Below are 10,035 nucleotides of genomic sequence, written 5' to 3'. Positions count from 1 at the left end.
ATATTAAACACAGACAAGTAGACAACACAATTTTTATATGTATCATCGCTCTCTTCGAAAACAAAACGTTATATAGAAAAGAAAAGAAATAAAAACAAAACTGGTGGGGCCTATAAATAATAATTCGAATGAATTATTTCCTTACTGTGCGCTTTTACTGTGCATCTAGTTGTCATCCACCGAACGAATTATTCATAACACTCCCCCTTGGATGACACTTTGCAAATTTTGGGGTAATTAAGTACTGCCTCATTAAAAACCTTGCTAAAGAAAAACCCAGTGGGAAAAAACATTAGCTAAGGGAAAAAGAGTGCAGTCTATAGCTCCCCCTCAAGTTGCAATTTGTAAGGCATCACATTCTCCGTACGTGACGCATGCCAATGTCATGAACGTGTTTCCTGAAAGTTGTTGTAGGTAGTGCTTTTGTGAAAAGATCGGTTGAATTGTTGCTGGATTGGACATATCTCATCTCGACTTGATTGTCTTTAATAAAGTCTCGAGTATATTCAAAAAATCTTGGTGGTATATAAGAGTGCAACTTGTAATACTCCCCCTGATTTCATTATATATCGTTTAAGCATTCTTCGTAGATCCTTTAGTTAATATTTTGCCACTTCATTCCTTGATGTGTAAAGTCCTTTGCGTTGATCAATGTTATATGGTCTTTATATGAGATTCCTGGTGCTTTATGTAAACATATACCATATGATCCACAACTATATGTTGTTACATTCCCCGCATTTACAAAGCTAGCAAAACTTGTTTTGGTAGGTTAGTAATATAATTTTTTTTTATCTTTCATACCTTAGATGTTAATTTATTACATCCGATTATATTATCTCAAGTAAAAAAACATATTAATGCACATATGCATTTCACGATGGTACTTCTAGAATGAGAATCTCTACTTTGGTAGGAGATGATAATAAGCATCTCTTATAATAAATGACATAAGAACCTTTAATAGCCTTTAAGGTTCAACTATGCCCATATCAAATTATCCCAACATCATCTTCTAGAGGTACTTGAGGGATTGATAAAATATAATTATATATATATATATATATATATATACACTCGAACTGCAGTTCGAGTAATAATTAGACTGTGCTAAGGTCATTCAAAAATTCTCCATCTAAAGCTCGACAGTTTCTCTCGATGATGCCTACACATCATTACTATAAACTGCAATTATAGTGAGCTTTTTAAAAGCAGAATATTGATAAAACATGGTTAATTTAATTAAACTTATATCCCTCTTTATGCGAATATCTCGAGTTGTACAAAACTCGACCCGATTATTTTAGTCCATACATATTTTGTCAACTTCATATAGTATGTCCTTAAGGTTTTTTATATCAGTGCTTCTAGCATTATCAATCCATAAGGGAATTCTTCCCATCATATCCAAATATGCATGTGCATTCACTATTCATGAGTTGTGTTACATAAACTTACCCATACAACACATACAGATTTGTACCATATGCACAAATATCATAAACACTTGCTTTTATCTCCAAAATCCATATTGTACCATGCGTGTACACTATTTATTGAGATATCACAATCATCGAGTACACGTTTTCTATGTATATTTCTTGTTGCACAAGTATTACATCGTTAAGATGCTTCAATTAACCTTTTAAGACACTCAATTGCTTTAGAAACTCATCAGGAGTTCCAGTTATATCCAACATATAAAAATCATAACATATTCAAATCCGAATATGTATATAATGATCACATTGTTCTCGAAAACCTACTTTACATGACTTATATAATTTAATCCTTGAGGACTTTCATGTAAACTTTCAGTATCAAGTGATACATAACTTTCATAAGACACATATCAATTCTCTCTTTATATTACCAGACTAATAAGATATTGGGAAGTCAATGCATCCACCACTGGAGAATACGTTTTCTCATAATAAATCATAGGTATTTGTGAAAATTCTTGTGCCACCAATTTTGACTTATATCACTTAATTTGATTTTCACATGATTCGCGTAAAAGACACTTTTGTATCCAGCATATTTTACAACTTCAGTTGTATGGACTGTTGGCCCAGAATTCATTAGAGAACTAAACTCTGCCTTATTTGCGTCTTTCTATTTTGACCGATCATTTCTTAATATTCATTCATAGGCAGATCTTAAATCTTGATTCTCATCATTTAATCATTTTAAGCGCTACAACATATACAAAAGTATAACGACTCTATTTTTATTCCGATTCCATACATATCTTAGACATGATACAACTTATCGAGATCTCTTTATTTCCAGGTACCTAAGGTTCTTCTTGAACCATTATTTCTACTGTCTCTTCAGGAGACCCTTTTAATATCACCTCGACTTAACCATCTTAATTACTTGCTCCAACTTTCGAGGAATTTTATTACTGGAATCGACTAGTCTATCATGCTTCAGGCGTGCAATAGACTCATTAGAAAATATGTGATTGTCCTTCTGGGACACAAACATAAATGGAGCATAAGTAGTTGATTATGTGACTTACTTAGTCACTCTATTTAGGTCAGTGAACTCATCTGGTAATTTATTCTTTAGTATTGGTAAATGAATTATAGTTTAAACTTCTAGTTCATAGTTTATTATAGCCCGGGGATCAAGATGACATGATAATTCATTTCACTTTTCACTTTCCAACTGCTTGTTATCTCCCCCTAATGTTAGGAACATTCATTCACTAAATTGAAAAACCAATGAGCCATAAACAATTTTCTCACTAATGGATTTAAGTATTCAATCATAGACGATTATTTATACCCAACATATTCTCAAACCTTTTAGAAGTCCCATCTTTGTGCGGTGTGGTGGATGAGTTTCAATATATGTCGCACAACCAAAATATTTGATCAGACATATTTGGTTACTGATCAAAAACCAAATATATGGGGAGAACTATAACTTATTGGCTTGATGTGAATTAATGGTACTATATATAAAATTACATGTACCTAACTGAACTTTTGCTCCTCTCATGATCATTGGCTTTGTAATCAATAGTAGACGTTTAATGATCATCTCAACAAAGTAATTCTTGTATAAACATAAGCTATATTTAGTCCAATATTTTCTTCCAATAATCATTTAACTTGGGAATTGAATTCATCGTTATTACCAAAATAAATATACCAATCTGGATTAATAGGCTTGCTAGCACATTAGCTAAGCCACAATCACACAAACTTCAGTTGTGGATTTCATAACCATTTAGACGATGCATCGATTTAAAACACTAAATGGTATCACGTTGGGATATGCATATCCTTTAATCACTTCCAGCATATTTAGGGATTCTCACCCTACTTTGGTTGGTAAATAATGAATTTCCCTTGAGAGAAAATATTGCATGCTAATTACCAACTTGAAGAATCTTCTAGTTCTTCAATACAATTCACATCATCATTTTACTTGGTGTGGTCTAACCGGTCATGCCAACTGATTATGATTCATAAACTTCTTATTTATGATCATATATGTTACTTGTAGGTAAAAACACAAAATAGAATGTATGTATTAAACAATTTTAATCACAATAATTTGATAGTCTATTATGATGTGAACAAACTTACATTTGAAATTAATCATATAATGAATCAAATTCAGACTCAGAACCATAAGGTGGTGAAGGTGGTAGAGTTAGTTGCATACTATTAGCTATTTGTTTTAGCATGTCTTCCAACCATTTATTTCTTTCTGTCAGCTGTTTTATTTGTTTAGACAAATTTCGAATCTGATCGTTTAACCTAGCCACTTCGACTCCTATTGAATCTGAAGGTAGATTCATTTGAGGTACCGTACATGGTTCTGTTATATTAATTGGTGGCAGTTGTTGTTCTACTTCGTTTAATAGTGATTGGAAAAACTGTTGCGGTAATGGTGATTGCAAAAATGATTCTGATGCTAACTGCTCTTGGAATATCATGTTTTCATCAAACAAAGTTTGTTGCATCGTTGAATCTTCCTCGAAAACTAAAGATGAGATGTTTTGTAAGATGTTCGGTTGAGATAGGTTAGTTGTAATATGTTCTTGTACGGGTGGCAGCTGTGGTTGTAGATCAAATCGATAAAAAGACGGTTGAGGAAGCTGCAACAATGATTGTTGTAAATTTTGTGTTGAGGTACTTTCTAAGATAACTTGAGCTTCCTCCGACTGGAATGGTTGATTTAGTATATAATTATGAATAGGGGTTAGCCTAACAGAGTTAAAATTTACAATCCCAGATGCCTTTGGTGGAGATAATCCTTGGATAATCTGATTACTTAAGACACCTAATGATTTTGCTATTTTTGTAATGTAAGACCCTCCCATGAGACTTCTCAGAGGATTTGTTTGTTGATTTAAAAAATATGTAGCAAGCTCATGGGCAATATTACAAGGAACTTGCTCAAAAATACTATGCAGATGGAAAAGGTCGGTAGCACTAACCCTATGTTGATTATTCTTGCACCCCGTGATAGTGTTGGCTAAAACACGGTGCATATATTGATAACGAGGGTCTATGAATTTCATAGAATTATTATTGTTACACCACTCTTTCGATGAATGGCCTAGCCAGTATTCTTTCATTTCCTCAGGGGAATAAGAGGTTGATGCCTCCGTAAAAATAGGTTGTTTAACTTCTTCATCTGTATATATGCCCAAATGAACAGCGAATTTTGTTAATGACATATTATAAGATTGTCCACAAAGTCGAAAATGAATAGATTCATCGGTAAGACTTTTATCATATTTGAAATAGAAAGTGGACAAGAACTCATATACAAGTTCATCGTATGACGGTTCTAGAATGTCGAAGAAACGACGCCGGGGCATATTAGGTGGTAGTAATCTCGCCAGTAAACCACTTGGATCAAACATTTCCATCTGATACCAATCAATACCGCTAATAGAAAAAACTTCAAGATTCTTGAGTTTTTGATACCTCTCACGGTTGGGTAAATCAGTAAACCGAAGGAATCGATGAATGTTTGCTGCATTTGAAGATTCAGCATATGCTACTGGAAGATTTTCCATTTGAATATTTGGTTTTGTTGAACTAAGAAAGGTTTGGGTATGGGTTATTTTGGGTATGAGTTGAATTATATCAGAAGTTGTAGCTTATGTGTAGATTAGCTCGAGTAGTGAGTTTCTTATATAGATAAGGAAATTTAAGCTTACACCATACGTTTGGTTAGGGCTTCCATGATACGTTTTGAAACAGTTCTCTGTAGTTAGTAAATGTTATATTGCATAAATAAATATTAGATGCATAAACAAAAATGTTAGGTACATAAATAAATGTTAGTAGTCTCATAATTATTATATCTCCAGAGCAATAGGTCCCTGTACTAATTTTAATTTATCACAGAACTATATTATAAATATACATATATATAAAGGAGAAACGGGATCTAAAAGATCATCCTAAAGGTGTATGGTTTTACAACTCACTGGTGCACCCTTAGGCTTTCAACCTATATATATGTATATATTTAAATATATGAAATTCTTACATTGAGTATGGTAATAGCTCCTTTGCTTTTGTTTGATAGCGCTCGTGCTGATAACGTGTTATAAAACTAGCCTAACAAACTTTCACTTGAGATCAACCTTTCTTTATAAAACTGAGTGACAACTAAATAATATTAAACACAGACAAGCATGGTTGCAAAAGTCCCGCCTAGGCTCCGAGTACTCCCCGAGTACTCGCTACAAGGTAGGCTGCCGAGGCACGAGTACTCTTCTCCTAGGCCAATTACTCCCCGAGTAATCTCCGACTAAGCCGAGTACTTCCCGAGTACTCCCGAATCCGACTAGGGAGCGCCTAACGACTTTTGCAACCATGCAGACAAGTAGACAACACAATTTTTATATGTATCGCTCTCTTCGAAAACAAAATGTTATATAGAAAAGAAAAGAAATAAAAACAAAACTGGTGGGACCTATAAATAATAATTCGAATGAATTATTTCCTTACTGTGCGCTTTTACTGTGCATCTAGTTGTCATCCACCGAACAAATTATTCATAACACTTATATTTTTTAAATAAACTATTAATATTATTTTTAATACAATAAAACTAACCATTTGCTATCTATTTAATAAAAAATTGGGTTGGATTGGTTTGTGAATGTGTGTCAAAATAAAAGTATGGTTGGGTTGTGTAAATGGAACAAAAATATATTATATTTTAATAAAAGGTTGGGTTGGGTTAAGTCACCATAGTGGATAGTCTAAGTACAGTTGGGTTGGGATTCAAAATATGTCAACATATTAATTATTGTCTTTTTCGCTTCATCTTCTCCAAGTTGCTGATGGCTGCAACTCCAACTTTGTCTACCGGAATTTTAGTTTCTTGTTACCAGAAAATTTCATTTTATCTCATCTTCACCTATTCTTAGGAGTATCATAGTTTTTGCTCAGGGGTATCATTCATAAAGAAAACGGAGATAAAAAATTGTACTTCGCCAAAAAAGTTGAGAGGTATCCTGGGCTACACCTCGCTCCCACGTAGATCCGCCCCGAAGTGGCTCCCGACAGCCAGTCATCATATCGTGATACAATGGCCTTGCCGACCAATGGGCATTGATATGTTGTTGGCTCTTCCAAGTAAGGACCCATGAATATTGTCATTTTCCGCCGGTATATTTTGATATATCTCTTCCAGATCTGCCGTTGTGGGCATCTTAAAAAAACTCCATAGGAACTCTAACACGCATCCTTGGCTTGCAAGATAAACTTGGGCATGCCTCAGTTGTTGGTTGCTAGTTGACTAACGGTGGGGTATTAAATCACCAATTACTCAAATATGGGCACCCATCATATCCGGACTCATCTCCTCGAGTCGCCCGCTGGGTAGTAAGAAACGTCGTTCGAATAAACACTAATTATGATGGGATTTGCTTTGGTTCCCGTAGAAGTTGTCCAACCAACAGGTGTAGTTCCAAAGTAACCCTCGGGAAAATACTGACAATTATTACTACTATACGCCATCCTGCACATCATAGAATTAATAAATCCTATACCTATTTTTCTTATCCGTAGATACTCTAACGAAATTTCGGTTAAAGCCTACCTACTTCTACAAGCATCTAATTTGCTTAAACATGTGGCTTTGATACCGACTTTATAGTACAATTAACATACCATTTCCTGTACAAACATATTGTTACCGCGAACTAATCCTACCATGGGTTCACCCATGGTTATATATATCTTTTATAGTACACATGTAGTTGATCAATTGTAACACCTCGGCGAAAAGGTTAGTCGTTTTTAACATATTAATAACAAACTTTCACGATGCAATTAACATTAATATAACCGGTGTTCATTGTTTACATTCTATAAATTTACATCAAAATAAAGAAAGAAAGAAAGAATATAGCATCAAATGGAAGGGACGAATCACGATGTTTGTCGAAGCATTCTCGGGATACAAAGTCCACGAGTTAAAGGAGTATTCTACCAAAATCAGTCTAACATTCCACAATCCCGACCCTAAGTTACCGATGTGTGTTTTAGATGTGTTAGTTTTAGTAATTGTTAGCACGATTAGGTGCATTAATATAATAACTTTTAAACACATTTATCTAGTTTTAAATTTATAATAAATGATTATTACTTAGACTAAACGCACATAATAGCAAATGTACATATCATTTGTAATAAAGTCTATGTAAGAACCAAATATCGAACCTAAAGGATACGAATTTTCTACTCAACTTTAAATTACCAACTAGTTAATTAAGTATTTTTGATTGTTTGTTAATTTGTATTTCAAACCAGGAAATAAAAGCAACTAGGAAATAAAACTGATACCGAATTATTAGAGAATATCAAGAGCACGAAGAATGTTGCTTGGGGTTTTCGACGCCACTTGCGATAAATTATACTTAGGATATTGGCAAGTGGTGTGGTGGTTTTAAGAAAAAGACCATGTTAAAGCTTTCTATCAAATTCACAAATTATGAATATGAGGTTAGAATAGAGTTAGAGCTAATTTAAAGTTAATTCAATGTCATTGCTTAGAAGAAGACTCATTTTAATGAGAATTTAACTAAGTTCGGGTTTAAGACATCCAACAACTCTTCTTCTTCTACAACACTATACTTTGTGATCCTTTTAGTTGTGATCCTTATTATGCGTTCACCAACTCTTGGTCTGTGCCAAGCCTAACATATAGACCATGTTAGACAAGTCGCATAACCACGTTTTAGATAATCATTGAAGCATGACATATAAACTCTGCAGGCAAACAATGATATCCTTGATAAGTGAGGGTTGATCACAACATGCGTTTCCACAAATGGGTTAACCTCTACCAAAATGGGATCCCCCTATTAGTATATCGGTTATCACACATCATGAGTGTGCTAATAGGCTTCACACCACTAAGTTTATCAAGAACACCAATAAGATCAAGGACTAAAACCAGATCTCAAGCCTCATTAACGAAGAAGAAGGGTAGAGAGAATTATCAAAGACATAACACACCACTTTTCTATAGTATAAACATTTAATTCATACTAAGTTTTATCTACAACCTAAGAAACACTAGAAATTTAGCCAAAAATAGCCATAGTAACTTGTCCACAAACAATGATCATGGGGAAGATCATGGTGAATCAGGTGTAAGAATCAAACAACTAGATGAAGGTTGTTGATTACAAGTTCTCTATCTCCCTCTTTCTCTATCTCTCTCTCTTCAAACTAAGCTATTACAAGTGTTTTCTTAGAGTATCTCAAACTCCTAGTGAACTCTCAAGACTACAAAGTACTTACTTATTAAGTATGAATACATTTAATTAATTAAATTTTAAATGAAATTAAAATAAACCTACGTTTGAGTACCATGCAATCCTCTCTATCTTTAAAACATCCAGCTTTGTAGTAGAAGTATTATGAAGGTGCAGGAGCAATATCTTGATAAAAGTAAAAGATGTGAAAGTAACCCAATGCTTCTTCCATCTAGAGTCTTTATAACCGCGTGCTTCTCGGGATAGTTAAATGTTTTAATCCACACTTGATAGTCCGAACTCCGAAGGCAACATCTGAACATGGAAACAATATAGATTACAACATAAACAATATATTACAACAAATCAATATGGTTTAGTATAATAAATCAGATGAATACTAACCATAGATTTCCGTTGGTTGTCCCAAACATATCAAGCAAATCCATAAACCATCTTAACTTTCAAAGTATACCATTCATTGAAAACCACAAAGACACAAAAGAAAAAAAATAATTCAGTTTATGATATCAGAATAAACTTTGTCAGTAGAAAAACTCAATACAAATATGAAAAGAAGTATTACAAACAAATATCCATACAAATCTGAAAACATATAAGAATAAACAATGTATATACTCAATAACATTCAAGCATAATAATATAAGAATCTTGAAACAATAGTAATCAACAATTCATAAAATCAGCTAAGAAGACAGATAACAAAGAACATAAAGGTTTTCGAACCATTCGTACAGATAAATATCAATACAAATCTCAATAAACACTATAAAATTGAAACTCAGTAGAGATTTAAAAAAATCGCAGTGGATTATAAACCCTAATTAACATTCAAGCATTAACAAAAATCAAAACATAAGGAATCTTTGTCCAAAATCAGTACCAACATAACATTCAACCATTATAAAAAATCTGAAGACGAAGAACGATAAAATCAGTACCAACATAACATTAAACATAAATAACATTCAAGCTTCAGAAGATGAAGAACGATTATAAACCCTAAATAACATCACCGTCGTTTAAAAACCTAACAATCATTCAACTATTAAGAAAATCAGAACAATCGAAAAATCAGAAGATGAAGAACCATTGTAAAAACTCAGTACCAACATAACATTCAAGCATTATCAAAATCAGACGATGAAGAACGATTATAAACCCTAAATAACATCATCGTCGATTAAAAACATAACTATCATTCAACAGTTAACGAAATCAGACCAATCGAAAGACAAAATAATAGAATCCAACCACAAAAT

The sequence above is a fragment of the Helianthus annuus genome, chromosome 8 (genome assembly GCF_002127325.2).
Source record: "Helianthus annuus cultivar XRQ/B chromosome 8, HanXRQr2.0-SUNRISE, whole genome shotgun sequence".
Taxonomy (NCBI): domain Eukaryota; kingdom Viridiplantae; phylum Streptophyta; class Magnoliopsida; order Asterales; family Asteraceae; genus Helianthus; species Helianthus annuus.
The sequence above is the reverse complement of the archived record's forward strand: the minus strand, read 5'-3'. Positions refer to the sequence as shown.